Source organism: Vipera ursinii (genome assembly GCF_947247035.1).
Source record: "Vipera ursinii genome assembly, chromosome: 3".
Taxonomy (NCBI): Eukaryota; Metazoa; Chordata; class Lepidosauria; order Squamata; family Viperidae; genus Vipera; species Vipera ursinii.
In genome coordinates, this window is record NC_139516.1 from 91,493,775 (window position 1) to 91,509,233 (window position 15,459).

At 46.7% G+C, this 15,459-nt stretch overlaps 1 protein-coding gene across 2 annotated transcripts in view; it reads left to right on the forward strand.

Moving 5' to 3' along the window:
• The window catches only part of NTNG1 (netrin G1), a gene marked incomplete at its 5' end in the record, with an annotated part of 263,764 nt that overhangs the window by 143,747 nt on the left and 104,558 nt on the right, over nucleotides 1-15,459 (forward strand). The window lies entirely within an intron of this gene.

The following is a 15,459-nucleotide window of genomic DNA, read 5'->3' on the forward strand; positions in this document are numbered from 1 at the left end:
TTCATTTATATAGGCAAAACTTGTTTTGGTAATCTGCCACATTCCATATGGACAGAAGCAGATTCTGTCAGGCAGATAGATTTTTCTTAATGGTGATATCAAAACAGAATTTATATATTCAACAGAAATAAATTTATTTTTAAGTGATAAACAACAAACAAGAAGGCATTTATTTTGCTTCTAGATGCATTTGATTGAGTGTGTGAAACTATACTTGTAATCTTATTTACTTGTTAAATAAAGTTTTATGTAAACAATGAGGAACAAAAGCATTCAGTATATAAATTTTACTGCACAATTCAATATTCTACATTTGCATTGTTGGCTTTAAAAAAAGAGTTGTTCAAAATGTTTAGCCTGAATTTGATTTTGAAAAAGTCAACATCTTAACCAGACAACAGTGATTTAATTGCTGACTGTAAGCTTTTGTCTATACTCTGCTAATATGGAAATAACTGTAGCCTTATGGAGATTCTTCTTTAAGAATTAATGATAAAAAGCTTCTGCAAATTCTTATTATTTGTATTCTTTCCATGCCCTTTTCTAAGCTAGTGTGCATTTAACATCCTGTTGAGGCACTGATCAGATCTAGTTTCCTAGAGATAAAAAAGCCATTGATTTATACTTTCCTTTACATTTGAGTTTCTCAGCAGAACAGTTATGAGGCCAAATAAAATGTGATATGGAAATGGAGTAGCCACTTATAGTACGTTAGCAGAGATTTATTTATTTGTTTGTTTGTTTGTTTGTTTTTTATTTCTAATTGTCCTTTAGAAAAGGGAGAAGGATTTAGATTTGCCAACAGAATTATCCTTATCCAACTTTTTTTAGGATTCTTTAGAATTAGGGTCAACAGTTTAAGTGATAACAAACTGGTGACTACTTTAAAAGGTAAAATTTTGAATTGAGCTCAAATTATGTGACTATCTGATTCATAGCTTTCTTGTTGATAGTATGGAAATGGTTTCTTGCTGCCTTCTGGGATGTTTTGTCAAGTTCCTAGTCTAGCCTATGGACCTGATATTCTATGACAGTTTCCCATCAAAGCGGGGCTGATCTTGCTTATACTGGCATCCATAGTGAATCACAGTGATCCTAAAATAAAAGAAGTACATTGTAATACCACAGCACAAACTTCTCCTTTTGTACCACATAGGATCGTTGGTGTAGGAGGCAAAAGACAGGAGAGAAACCAATCAGAATAGAGCTGGAAGGAACCTTGGAGGTCTTCTAGTCCAACCCCTTGCTCAAGCAAGAGGCCCTATACCATTTCAGACAAATGGCTCTCCAGTCTTTTCAGAAACACCTACAGCTTCTGTAGGCAAGCTGTTTCACTGGTTAATTGTTCTCATTGTTTCTGTTCTTGATTAGTTTCCACTGGTTGTTTCTTTTCTTGCCTTCTGGTGCTTTGGAAAATAAATTGACCCCCCTTTCTTTGTGGCAACCACTCAAATACTGGAATACTTCTATCATGTCACCCCTAGTCCTTCATTTCTCTAGACTAGCCATGTCCAATTCCTGCAACCGTTCTTCATATGTTTCTGTCTTTTGAATGGTGCATCGTCCATTAGTTTGCATCCTAGAAGCATTGTGAGAAATAATATCAAAAGTTAGAAATGAGTTTTTTATTTAATTAGTTAGTTGAATTTATTAGCACACAGTTCCAATGCACTCATGCAGTATGAAGTATCATACCATCACTGCTATTTATTGCTTTTATTTATCGAGTGATTTAGAAGACATAGAAATATATGCAATTTTTGTTCATTTTCTGAACTAAGTCTTTATTTGCTAATATAAACAGCCATGCATGCCTAACCAACTCGAAAAGCCAGGGTAGAGCTAAATTTCAGAAGACTCTAGGTGAAAAATTCCAACAAGCACTTGTTCTCTGATAATTTCAAAATATAAAAGATTAGTCAGCCCTGACGTGGTCAATTTTTGTGGTCCCTGGTGTTGTTTTCACTTGTCTATCATAGCCTGATTCAGTTCACTCTGGCTATGACTCTGGTTTTAGCAGACATTTTGTGTTTGGCGAACCAGTCTGTTGTGACTTCTTAAAAACGTTTATCGTCTACTAAACATTCTACCTTTATTGACTTTTTTGAATGAGCCTCATGTATGCCATCTTTCATATGTGCTTTTCAGCATTTCAGGGTATTTCTATTCACAAGAAACCCAAGTAGATTGTCCAACATAGGTTAACTGTTTTCCCAGACACAAAACTATTTACAGATTTAAGAAGCTTATAAATGATATCCAACATTAGTCATCGTTTTGTAAATTGAAGAATAATTGTCTGTAATAAGCTAATGTTACTTTTTCTTTTAAATGGACAATTCTATAATTGTCAATTTCGTTTTGATGTATTCATTGTTTAAGGTTTTCATTCACCTTCCTCAATTTCTCTTGTTGATCTCCCTTAATATTTTTCCCTGAGTACAAATATATATATGTTCATGTGATATTTTGTGTTAGGAAGAACCCTGAAACTTCTGAGGATTGAATAAAGCACACTTGAGAAATGTATGAAGATTACTTTAGCTTTTTCTTTTCTTTTCTCTCTCTTTCCTCAAGCAAGAACAAATACACCTCAAATTTTATTTCAGGCAACACAGTAAAAGCAATCAAATGAAAGATTTATTGGCTTTCCTCGTCCAATAAATTGCTTATTTTTATGACAAATCATTGTGATGTCTCCGACATATTCCAACTGTCCTACTAAATTGTGACAGTCTAGATTTGCCAGAACTAGTTTCTTATAAAACAAAACTTTCCACTTGTTTTGTGACGTGTTATTGTTTATAAAATGTCAGCATATATCCACAGGGCAGTCTTTTAAAGGTAAAGGTCTCCATGGCTAGGTTAGGCAAAAATAATATGTCAGGACATATGGAATAAAAATGAGGGATTTGTTGTAGATCAGCAATGTCTGGAGAGCTGTCTTATCTCCATCCCGAAAGAACATATTACTATCAGAGCAATTAGAAGTTTTAGGACTACAGTTGCTTTTTCCATTTCCTGGCATATTCTCTGTGGTTTATTCATAGCATGTCCTTCTTCTGTCTTTGTTTGTGGGTAGGTGTGATCAGCTAAAGTGCTGCTCACACTATAAATTAAAAAAATAAGAAATCCTTCTCTGTATCTCAGCATAAAGTAAAGCACAACTGGTTTAGTCCTTGGAAATTAGAATCTGAATTTGTGCCAGTTCCATTGGCTGGGCCCTTGTGAGTTTTGTTGCTGGCTGAATTCACCAATCCATCCATTCCTTACCCTTTTTTGTCTTTTTTAATTGCATTGCATTAATTTATTGTATTGTGAGCCACTCAGAGTTAATTGGAGATGGGAGGCAATGTAATTTGGCAATAAAATGCAGAGATCTGAAGACATCTCTTAAGGGAGGAGTGTGTGGATTAGGAGAGGAAAGTGTGTAGATTAATGGCACCCCCTTTCCGGTCCCTCTGCTCAAAGTTTCTCATTATCAATGATTTCCTCATGTAACCTCTGCTCTGTTCATTGGCACTTACAAGCAAGCGAACCAACTTGCTATTCGCAGTTACCTCAGTGATATTTACAGCATTTTAAATGTCAGTTTCACAGATGTAAATAGAAATTGCAAGAGGCTGGGAGAAAATAGTCCGAAAGCTAGAGTTAATTCTGATGTGAAAACTAAAAACCTTTATCTTAAATACACAACACTTCCTATCTAGTATGCCACTGTTTAAAAAGCAACTCCAACTGAGAAAGCTTTAAAAATATCCTTCCCATCAAGAAATGCATAGAAAAGATGAGTGGAATTTTTTTTCCCCTTCTCCACAGCAGTCTTAAGACCCAGCAAATTAAAAGTGCATATTTAGAGGAACTGTATGTTGATGCGCTCTCCAGAATTTCAACTTTCCACAGTGAGGAGATGGAAATAATTTGAGCTCTAAAAGCTGACAGCACCAAGGCTTCTAGATACAAATAGTACAATGAGCTGATGCTGCTTTTTCAGTCTCTAGCCTGACAAGGTGACTTGGGGAGGGAATCGTCTGCAAATTGTGCTTTGTCATCTGATTTATTAGCTGACAGTAAATCTCTTCACTTTCTCTCCCCCCCCCACTCTCCCTTTAGAGAATTTTGAAACTAGGTTGGTATTTTAAAAAATGGAGTGACCAGGCAATATGCAAACTTAAAAATATATTTTTACTTGCTGTTTTATTCTAACTGATCTGTTTTTGTTTTATTTTGTCTGGATTTTTCCTCACAGTGCTTAATGAGTGCAGATGGCAAAAAGCCACCTGGCTGTGTTCTGTATTGTGTTTTTATTGCTTCTTTTACTGTGAGCTACTCAGGGTTAGATGGAGTAGATGTGTAGTAAATTGAATTAAATAAGTAAAAAAGAAAGAGAGCCAGATGACTGAGACTGATTTTGCTTAGTGCACGGGTCGGGAAACCAATGATTCATAGGTTGTTAGAATTCTTTAAACCAGTATTTTAGTCACGCTCACTGGGATCTATGACACAATTAACTCTAGTTTTAAGGGTTATTTTAACACTTGGCTCCTCATGTTCTTTGGTACTAGCTAGGCTCCATGGCTCATCAGATTTCAGTTGATTTCCTCTTAATTAAGAAAGGAAGGAAACTGGCCTGCTGTGAAGCAAAACACCAGCCTCTAGCCTCATCTCTTTCCAAGAATGCATCTGGGCCTGAGTTGGCCTCACAAACATTCTTAGAAAATCAGATTGTGGATGGCTGTGCTGGAATTGTAACCAATTACCCAGAAAAAAAGATCAGGAAAATCAACGAAATAGGAAGCTTCTTCCCGGAAAGCTAGATACGATGGTGAGAAGCAACCTTACCCATTTGCTTCCCAGTATACCATGCCCTCAAAACATGCCTTCAAAAATCCAGGTATGCTTTTTGACCTGAAAAGGTTGGGGAATGCTGTTTTAATTTTCAATCCTTCAAACAGCCGTAATACATTGAAATAAAGCTAAAGAAACCTTTCTTTCCCCGCCCTTTTTTCTTGTTTTAAGGTATAGTAGTCCTGTCCAGTAGTTGCATAATTTTTTTCATTGAAAAATTCTCTCCCTTCCCCTTTAGAAGGGAGTGGAAAATGGTGCTACCATTGCACAATCTGGAAATAATGTTGCCCCATAAGGAATAGCCAACACACACAGAGGAATTGCCTGTGCCAAATGTCTGTACTAATTTGCACCATAAAGTTTTTTATTTATTTTTATTTAATAAAATCTATATGGTCGCCCAACTAATATTTGAGGGGGTGTCACAAAGAAGAGGGTGTCCACCCATTTTTCAAAGCACCAGAAGGCAAGACAAATAATGGATGGAAACTAATCAAGGAGAGAAGCCACATAGAACTAAGGAGAAATTTACTAACTGTGAGAACAATTAACAAGTGTGCAGCAATTTGCCTCCAGAAGTTGTGGGTGCTCCATCATTGGAGGTTTTTAAGAAGAGACTGAACAGCCACTTGTCTGAAATGGTATAGGGCACAGGTCGGCAACCCGCGGCTCCGGAGCCGCATGCGGCTCTTTGAGCCGTCTCCTGCGGCTCCCAGCCACCCGGTGCGCGCGCACCTCTTCGAACGGGCAGTGGTGCGCGCGCACCTCTCCCAAGCCGCCGCCGTCCGGAGACCTGCCGAAGTTTGGGGAGGTTTGGGGAGGTGCGCGCGCACCTCCCCAAACCTCCCCAAACATCGGCAGGTCTCTGTACCTCCGCGCCCTGCCTGCCTGCTTCTTTCCGCTGCCTGGCTGCCCTACGACGTAACCCGCTTCATGATCGAGTGCGACGCCTGCAAGGACTGGTTTCACGGCAGGTAACACAAAGCGATCGGGCCTTTCCTCCCCCCCCCGCTCTAGGGCAGAGATCCCCTTCCTATCGCTCGGGGCCTTTCGTCTCTTTGGCTCACCAGGGCTGCTCCAGGGCTGCTCCGCTCCGGCGAGAGCGAGCGGGAGAGGAGAGATGGTGGGCTCCTGGCTGCTGCTTCTGCTCTGTGCAGTTTTCCAACAGGCCTTTTTGGAGAAGAGGAGGAGGAAAGCGGTTCCACAATGTCTGGCTAAGAGGGAAAAGCCAGTCCCGGGAAAGATCCCTACCGAGCAAGCGGGAACCGCAAGGACTGCGGCAGCAGAGGCGGCTCCCGGAGAGCCCGCGCTCCGGGCGGTCACTTGCTTCGCGTCTCCTGAGGGAAGGGGGGCGACTGGAGCAGGCGTGTTTCCTCGCCTGCTGGGCGCCGCGATTTGCCCGGGGAACGCGCGGGCCCCGAATGGCAGCGTGGAGCGAGGAAGCGGACAGCCAGGGCTTCCCCGAGAGCCGCGGCCACACAGGGTATTCCTTGCCGCGCAGGCTGCTGAAGCCTGGCTCTGACGCCACTTCGCCAAACAGGGGAAGCAGAGTTCCCGGCCGCCAGACTCAGCCCGAAAGGTGGGCGGAGGAGAGCACAGAAGAATAGGCGAGACCCCTTTCTGGTCTTCCTGAGGTAGCGCTGTCTTGTGGAAGACAGCTCCCCCACCCCCGGTTGCCACGGCCGCCTCTTGACACTTTCACGGTACCCCACCCCCCTTTTTAATTTGTTTCTTTTCACCAAATGAGATACAAGGGGGGTGGTGTGGTCAAAGCTTTGGCTGCCGTCTCCTGGGCGGCAGGCTGCTTTTAATTCGCCTTGTCCACCACCGTCAGCAGTAGAATCTGAGACAATGTAGGCGCAGGGGCTGGAAACTCCCTCGGCCACCCGCTCGTCTCCTTGGCTTTTGATTAGTATTTGATTTGTGCAGGAGGGCTCCCCGCCCTGCCGCCTTTGTCAGGCTTTCTTGGTGCTTTAATTATCACTTCACCTCGCCAGCGTCTGCCTTGTTTGCAGGGACTCTCTGGATACCATCTGAATATCAACCTGATCTTTGTGCCTCGCGGTGGCGGGGTTGTGTTGCATGCAGAAGGCAGACGCGTCGCTCATTAAAAATAAAAAATAAAAAAAGCTGCCGCCGTCCCGTCCGGAGACCTGCCGCGTTCACGGCAGCTGTGCAAACGGGATGGCGGCGGTTTGGAGAGTGCGCGCGCACCTCTCCCAAGCCGCTGCCGTCCGGAGACCTGCGCACCTCCCCAAACCTCCCCAAACGTCGGCAGGTCTCCGTACCTCGGCGCAAACGGGCAGCGGCCCCGCTTGTTGCAAAAGCTGCCGTAGCCCGTCTGCAAAGCTGCCGAAAGCTGCAGCTTTGCAGACGGGCCGCAGCAGCTTTCGCAACAAGCGGGGCTGCTACCCATTCCGAGAGTGCGCGCGCACCTCCCCAAACCTTTAGAGAGGTGCGCGCGTACCTCCGCGCGAACGGGCAGCGGCGCCGCTCTTTGAGAAAGCTGAGTCTGCAAAGCTGCCGCCTCCGCTCCCTTCCTTCGCCCGGCCTGCTTTTCCAACCTCACTTCCCTCCCTGCCAAAGCTCCTCCTTTTCTACTCAAACCGATTTTCGGGGTTGCTCGGCTTACACCCAAACGTCCCTTTCTCGCCGCTCCTCCCTCCCTGCCCGCAGAGGCTCTTGCCCTCCCCTGGCTCGTTCAACGGGGGGGGAATAGGTCGGGTACCCCTTTCCCCCCCCCGAGAACGACACGTGTAAATCTCAAAACGACCCCGGCAAGCTTCGCGCAAAGCCGCCAGGCAGACCCGCGAGCTGGGGCTCAGAGCCAGCAGCTGGAGGGGAAGAAAAAGACGGCGCCGTCTGAGGAGTCTCTGGCTATCTTGCTCTGCCCGTCTCCCACTTGCAAAAACCTCCTCAGCTGATCGGTCCGGTGAAGAGGCCGGGCTTCCTTTGGGGGGCCTTTCATTCCTGTACAAGGGGGAAGGGGAACTCTGTGCTTTTGTGTGTGTGCGTGTGTGTGTGTGTGTGTATGTAAAGCATGAGAGAGGGAGGAAGAGGGGGGGAAAGTGAGATCTCAGCGGCGCTTGGAAGAGAAAAGGAGCAGGACAGGCACGCTCGCTCCTGCCCCACTCCTGCGCTCTTCCTCGGCCCACTGCGTTGGCGCTGGGTCATGTCAGCCGGCTGTGCGTTTCCACGGCTGTTCCCCGGCCTGCCGGAAGGCCCCGGTGGCTGCTGGGGCATCGAGAGAGGCGCCGGTGGCTGCTGGGTCGTCCCGGCGGCCGCGCTCTTCCCCAGCAGACGCCGGCAGCTGGTCACGGGGCCCGATGAGTCCCTCCGCGGCCTCACCGGGTGTCGGGCGTGTCGAGCCCGACACCGGGCAGTCTCCCTGGCGGCGTCGGTCGATCGGAGGATGCAGCCGGCGTGCGGAGGGCAGGCCCCCAAGACGAGGTGGGCCTGCGCTAGTGGTGTGCGAGGATGGCGGGGGTGGCTCCCGTGGCAAGGAGGGCGTGTCCATGGGGGGTGAGGGCCTCGCGCCGTGCTGCGAAGAGGGGCCCTGCCGAATGTCGCGCCCATAGGCCGCAACAGCTGCCGCGGCCCGCCTGCAGAGCTGCCGCCTTCGGCAGCCTGCAAACGTGCCGCGGCAGCTCCCCCAAAGAGGAGGAAAGCCGCCGCGGCCCGTTTGCAGGCCGCCGCCCTCCTCTCTTTGGGAGAGCTGCCACGGCACGCTTACAGGCTGCCGAAGGCGGCGGCGCCGCTGCCACTGGGAACCAGTTCCATCACACACACAGGAAGGTGGCAACTGCGGGCGTCCACGCATGCGCAAGAAAAAACCGTTTTGCGCATGAGCAAGACATTTTTTTGCACATGCGCGTGCATGGACGCACACATGCGGCTCCCACTTTTATGTGTGTGTGATGGAACCGGTTCCCAGTGGCTCTCTTCCTTTTTCGGGTTGCCGACCCCTGGTATAGGGTCTCCTGCTTGAGCAAGGGGTTGGACTAGAAGACCTACAAGATCCCTTCCAAGATCCCTTTCTGTTCTGTTTCCCTCAGTGTGTATTATATGTATATAGTTCAGTGTGGTTCATAACATAAGGTAAAAGCGTTTGACAGCCGGCCATGAGGTAAAGCGCTTGACAGCCGAACACGAGGGAGTTTTGACAGCTGTCAAAACTCCCGACTTACGCAGGCGCACTAGTTGACAGCTCTCAGCTGTCAAAGCAACACATGCCGCCAGCACGAGGAACCGAACTGTCAGGCGTTCCGCGGAGCTGATTGGAGCAGAAACAAAGCGGGAAAAAGACCGGCCGGTGATTGGACCAGACGACCGGCGCCAGACTATAAAAAGCCGAAAGGCTCTTGTTATCGTTGCTCTGTTCTAATAAATCTGTTAAGGTTACCAGCTGTCTTGAGTGGTCTGTTCCAGCCACTTCACTGGCGACGAAGGTGGGATCCGCTTCCAGAGCTGAAGTCACGGCCAGGAAGAGTCCTCGGCCGGCAGAGCTAGTCACTGGGAGTTTTAACTTCCACAGCGAAGCGGACCACCGAGCCCAGACAGCATGGCAAATTTCGGACGAGTGAGGGAATTCGACACTCGCCACCCCGAGCGATGGGAGTCGCATCTGGGGCAGGTCGAGGGGTTCCTCCTCGTCAGCAAAATTACAGATGACAGAGCCAAAGCAGCAGCACTTCTATACATCAGCGGTCCACCCGTCTACGATGCTGCTGTCGGGCTATTCAGCCCCGTGCCGATAACAGAGGTTCCCTATTCTGAACTCGTCGACCGGCTCAGCAAGCACTACATGCCGGCCCGCTCAGAACTGTACTGGCGGGTACAGTTCGCCCAGCGAAGGCAGCGGCCGGATGAAGCCGCAAACAACTTCATCGCGGGAGTCCGGCACGCTGCGCGGAGCTGCAACTTTCCTGACTTAGAAGACTGGATCCGGGACCAAGTGGTCATCGGGCTGAGAGACGAACGCCTCAAGAAAAAAATCACGTCAAAACCCGAGATGACACTCGCCCAGGTCTCCCGGGAGATCTTGGCATATGAAGATAACCACAAGAAGTCCCTCAACCGAACAGCAATGGAACCCCAAGGCAGCGTCCATCAGGACGAAGCGTCCTTCAGCAACGAAGAGTCCATAGATCTGACTGACACCGACGCGATACAACGCCGAATGGAGAGAAGGCAAAATAGACGAAGTGACAACAACGATCGTCCCAACCCAAGAAACTACTCCTCAGCTCAAAGAGAACAACGAAACGCCTGCGCCAGCTGCGGGGGCAACCATGCCCGGGCAAATTGCCGGTTCCGGAGCGCTAAATGCCATAATTGCGGCAAGACCGGCCACATTAAACCCGTCTGCAGAAGCCGTCCCCACGACAACCTACATGAAGTGGAGGCGACCCCCCCAGGTACGATCACCCACCGAGCCAGTAAGGGAAAGCCCCCAGAGGTGTTAGTGGAGACAGTTGAGGGGGTGCACAATTTGAGCCCTAAGGTAAAAATTAAAACTAAGCTGCAGGGAGTTTATTGTGACATGGAGGTGGACTCAGGTTCAGCTGTAACCCTAATTTCGTTAAAGACGTATAGGGAAATCTGCAGGCGCAGTAAAAAAAACAATACCGTTAGAAAACCCACAGGTTCAGTTAGCAGACTACCAGAAAACACCGATTCAACTCAAGGGCAAGGCTAAGGTCTGGGTGGAGTACAAAAAGTTCAAGGGACCTCTAGAAGTAATAGTCACCCAAGGGGATCGCACTAATCTAATAGGGTTAAACTGGTTTAGCCCCTTAGGAATTGCCATTACCGGCGTCAATGCTGTACAAACCTCAAACCTCGAGACCGTCTGCAGAAAATATGCAGACGTTTTCGACGGTTCCTTAGGCAAATATACAGGCCCTCCTATCGCCCTTAACTTAAACCCCGCCATACAACCTATCAAAATTAGGGCCAGGAGGGTCCCCTTCGCTCTCAAACAAAAAATTGAGGACGAACTGGAACGCCTTGTCAAGCTGGGAGTTTTAGAACCTACTGACGGGGGCAGTTGGGAAACCCCCATCGTAACACCAGTAAAACCTAACGGGCAAATTAGAATATGCGCTGACTATAAGGGGACTCTAAACTTAGCGCTCAATGCCCACTCTTACCCCATTCCAGCAGTAAGGGACGTCCTAGCTTCTATTCGCTCCGGCGCCATTTTTGCGAAATTAGACCTCACGCAGGCGTATTTGCAATTGCCTGTGACCGATGACACCGCGGTCGCTCAGACAATTGTCACACACCGCGGAGCATTTAAAGTGACAAGACTGCAATTCGGTATTTCGACCGCCCCAGGCATTTTCCAAAGCATTATGGAAAAAACATTAAAAGGAATTCCCGGGGTCTCCCCTTACTTTGACGATGTACTCATCGCCGGAGGAACAGAAGCCATTCTAGCTGACAGGCTGTCAGCTGTACTAGAGCGATTCCGAACTGCCGGATTTAAACTAAAAAGAGAAAAGTGCTCTATAGGAGTTCCCTCTACGGAATTCCTCGGGTACAAAATTGACGCCCAGGGCATCCACCCTACAAACGACAAACTAAAAGCCATCCAAGCAGCCCCCAGCCCCAAAAACAAACAGGAACTTCAGGCGTTTTTAGGACTATTAAATTTTTATCACGCCTTCCTTCCCCACAAGGCTACAATTGCAGAGCCACTTCATAGGTTATTAGACAAGGGCAACCCCTGGACCTGGACAAAAGTGCATGAAAATAGTTTTCAGTCACTAAAGAGCATCATTTGTAAAAGCTCCACTATCACCTTATTCCAGGAAGACACCCCTGTCTGCATCGCTTGCGATGCGTCCCCATACAGGATAGGAGCCGTCTTGAGCCACCTGGACCAGGACGACACCCAAAGACCCATCACATTTTATTCTCGGACCCTGACTAAAACAGAAAGAAATTACGCTCAAATTGACAGGGAGGCTCTAGCCATTGTCGCCGGAGGCAGACCTTTCACTATCTTCACAGACCACAAACCCCTATTAGGCATATTTACCTGGGACAAAACAACCCCACAAATATTATCCCCTAGAATCCTACGATGGTCAACCTTTTTATCAGCATACTCCTACAAATTAGTATACAAGCCAGGCAGGGAACTAGGACATGCAGACTGTCTAAGCAGGCTCCCTATACAACGCCACGACCCAGACCCAGCCCCCGCTGGCGACATATTGGCTATCAACGAATTACCAGAATGCCCACTCACAGCAAAAATCATTGCTGACAACTCCGCTAAGGATAAAACTCTCAGCAGGGTCCTGCGATGGGTCACAACAGGATGGCCACACAAATGCCCAGAGGAAACGTTCCGCCCCTTTTTTTCCAAACAACTAGAACTAACCTCTCACTTGGGCTGCCTGCTATGGGGAAATAGAGTGGTGATACCACACATAAACATACAACAAACATTAAAAACCCTTCACGAAGGGCACCCGGGGATGGTGAAAATGAAGCTACTTGCAAGAAGTTATGTATGGTGGCCAGGAATTGATAAGGACATAGAACAACACGTAGGGGGATGCTATACTTGCCAACTAACAAGAAGCGAACCACCCCACGCCCCAGTCCATAAATGGGAAACAACAAAAAACCCATGGTCCCGTATCCACCTAGATTTTGCGGGACCAATCCGAGGGCAGAATTTCTTAATAATTGTTGATAGTTTTTCTAAATGGCTCGAGGTGATACCCCTGAATAAAATAACAACATACTCCACTATTCAAGCACTTAGAAAAGTTTTCGCGACACATGGCCTCCCAGACGTCATAGTTTCTGATAACGGCCCACAATTCACTTCTCGTGAATTTCAGATGTTCGCTTCAAAGAACTGTATTAGACTGGTGACGTCAGCGCCATTCCACCCATCGACTAATGGTATGGCAGAAATAATGGTGAGGTCAACAAAAGAGGCACTTAATAAATTCATAAAAGGGAACTGGCACCGACGACTCAGCCAATTCCTCCTGGCCCAACACACCACACCCGGCACCACCACCGGAAAATCACCAGCTGAGCTACGATGGGGCAGGAGGCTAATAACGAGATTAGACAGACTGCACCCTGATAAAACTCCTAACGACCAAGAACTTCCAACATCTGTACCACGAACCTTCTCTCCAGGCCAAACTATCTGGGCAAGAAACTACACCGGCAACCAAAAATGGATTCCAGGGGTCATAATAAAACAAACCGGACCCGTCTCATATTTAATTCATTCAGACACACAAGGCCAACTACGGCGACACCTCGACCAACTACGCATTCGCAAACCACAAAACACACCCCCACCATCTCAACAACCCCCTTTACCCCCCTTCATACCAAGTATTCCGCCCCCTGAAGAGGCACAGCCACAACAACCGCAGGAGGAAGGAGAACTCGGAAATGAGGCTCCCCCGCGACGGTCCAGCCGATTGAGGAAACCACCGGCTTATCTACAAGACTATGAATGGGGGGGAAGCAACAAACAAACACACGGGGGTGGAAACGATCCAGGGGAAGGGTAAGGGGTGTATTATACGTATATAGTTCAGTGTGGTTCATAACATAAGGTAAAAGCGTTTGACAGCCGGCCATGAGGTAAAGCGCTTGACAGCCGAACACGAGGGAGTTTTGACAGCTGTCAAAACTCCCGACTTACGCAGGCGCACTAGTTGACAGCTCTCAGCTGTCAAAGCAACACATGCCGCCAGCACGAGGAACCGAACTGTCAGGCGTTCCGCGGAGCTGATTGGAGCAGAAACAAAGCGGGAAAAAGACCGGCCGGTGATTGGACCAGACGACCGGCGCCAGACTATAAAAAGCCGAAAGGCTCTTGTTATCGTTGCTCTGTTCTAATAAATCTGTTAAGGTTACCAGCTGTCTTGAGAAGTTGTGGGTGCTCCATCATTGGAGGTTTTTAAGAAGAGACTGAACAGCCACTTGTCTGAAATGGTATAGGGTCTCCTGCTTGAGCAAGGGGTTGGACTAGAAGACCTACAAGATCCCTTCCAAGATCCCTTTCTGTTCTGTTTCCCTCAGTGACTCTGGGCGGCTTGCAGAGATAAAAATTAAACCAAGATGAGCTCTAAATTCCTTTCATTCTTCTTCTACTTCTCCTGTCTCTGGCCTGCAGTGGAATAAAATGCAAACAATTACATCAAACAACTATAAAAGTATACTTCATTACAGTATACACTTGAACAACATTTTTCATTTTGAATAGATTGCATGTAATTAGACCATCTAAAGCAGAGGCCACAACTAGTAGTTCTTCACTGATCACAATATTTAAATCCTAGGGTTGGGAAGTTGAAAAATACATGTGGGAAGGAAAACAAAATCAGTTTTCCATATAGTCACCAGAATGTGATTTCAGCTTAAGACAGTCTTTATTAATGCATTAGTAGTTTTTGGTTTGCTGTAAAATGGAATGTTGTTTTCAGTTTAAACTGATAGATATCTATAATTTTCTGATATCAGTAATAACCATTGTAGATACAGAATCCTGTATTGTTTGTATTGATACAAGGGTTCTTCAAAATCCCATGATTGCAGTAGTCTTGCTTACAGTAACTGAGTTAAGCATCAGTTCAGTTCTTGTATTCATTCATCATGCCTCGTTCTTTCCAGTATGTCTATATTTTATTTCTTCAGAATGAATTCCCTCATAATCATATACACCAAAATTAGTGGTTTAAGTGTGTCACAATAAGTTCACAAAGATATATAAAAATCCCATGGTAGTTTTTCAGAAGGCAATGGTCTTCCATACCCAGCACAATTTCTAATGGCAGTCCTTTCTTATCTTTAAAAATGTGAAATTCATGCTATATTTGCCATATATTGCAATCACCAAAACTCTCAATTCCCACGAAGAGAAGTTTACTAGTATTTTCTGCCTTAAAACCACATGAAGAATCCTAGTGAACCCCAAACTGTTTGCAGACTGTATTTTCCCCACCTCAACTGTAGCTCAGTGGTGTTATAAGAGTCATTTAAAACAAATCATTAAGTCACCATGGAATTCTCAAAGGTTAATTTCTAGAAACATGGCAAGCTAAATGAAGAAAACACTATGGCAGAACACTGAGAAGAAACAGGTGTTGATAGCATAGTCTAACCTGCTTGTAAATAGAACTGTTGCTGTGCAATATACTGTATGCAATCTATAGAACTTGTTATGTATTGGGCTTGTGGTGTTACACCACGTGCCTTGCTGGAGGAGCTAATGGCTCTCCAGCAACCCAGACAGGCCGTCTCCGATCCTGCAATTGGTCAGCCCCAGGCGGCAAGCGTGGGTTCAAACCTATTGGCTGCCGCCTAGGGGCTATTCTATATATTGTGTCTGGTTGCAGCCCAAGCTTCAGTACAGTTCCAGCAAGAATAAAAGTATGAGTTATTCTGTACTCAGCCTTGTGTCATCATTCCTGCTCTCCAGAGCCCACGACTTATCAGAACTCATTACAATATTTTCTTAGACTGTCTAGGCAACACTATCATCCATACTCATCAGGCTACATTTTATCTTTCTTTGTCCATTTTTTGCCATTTATGAGTATAATCTATTTTGACAGAATC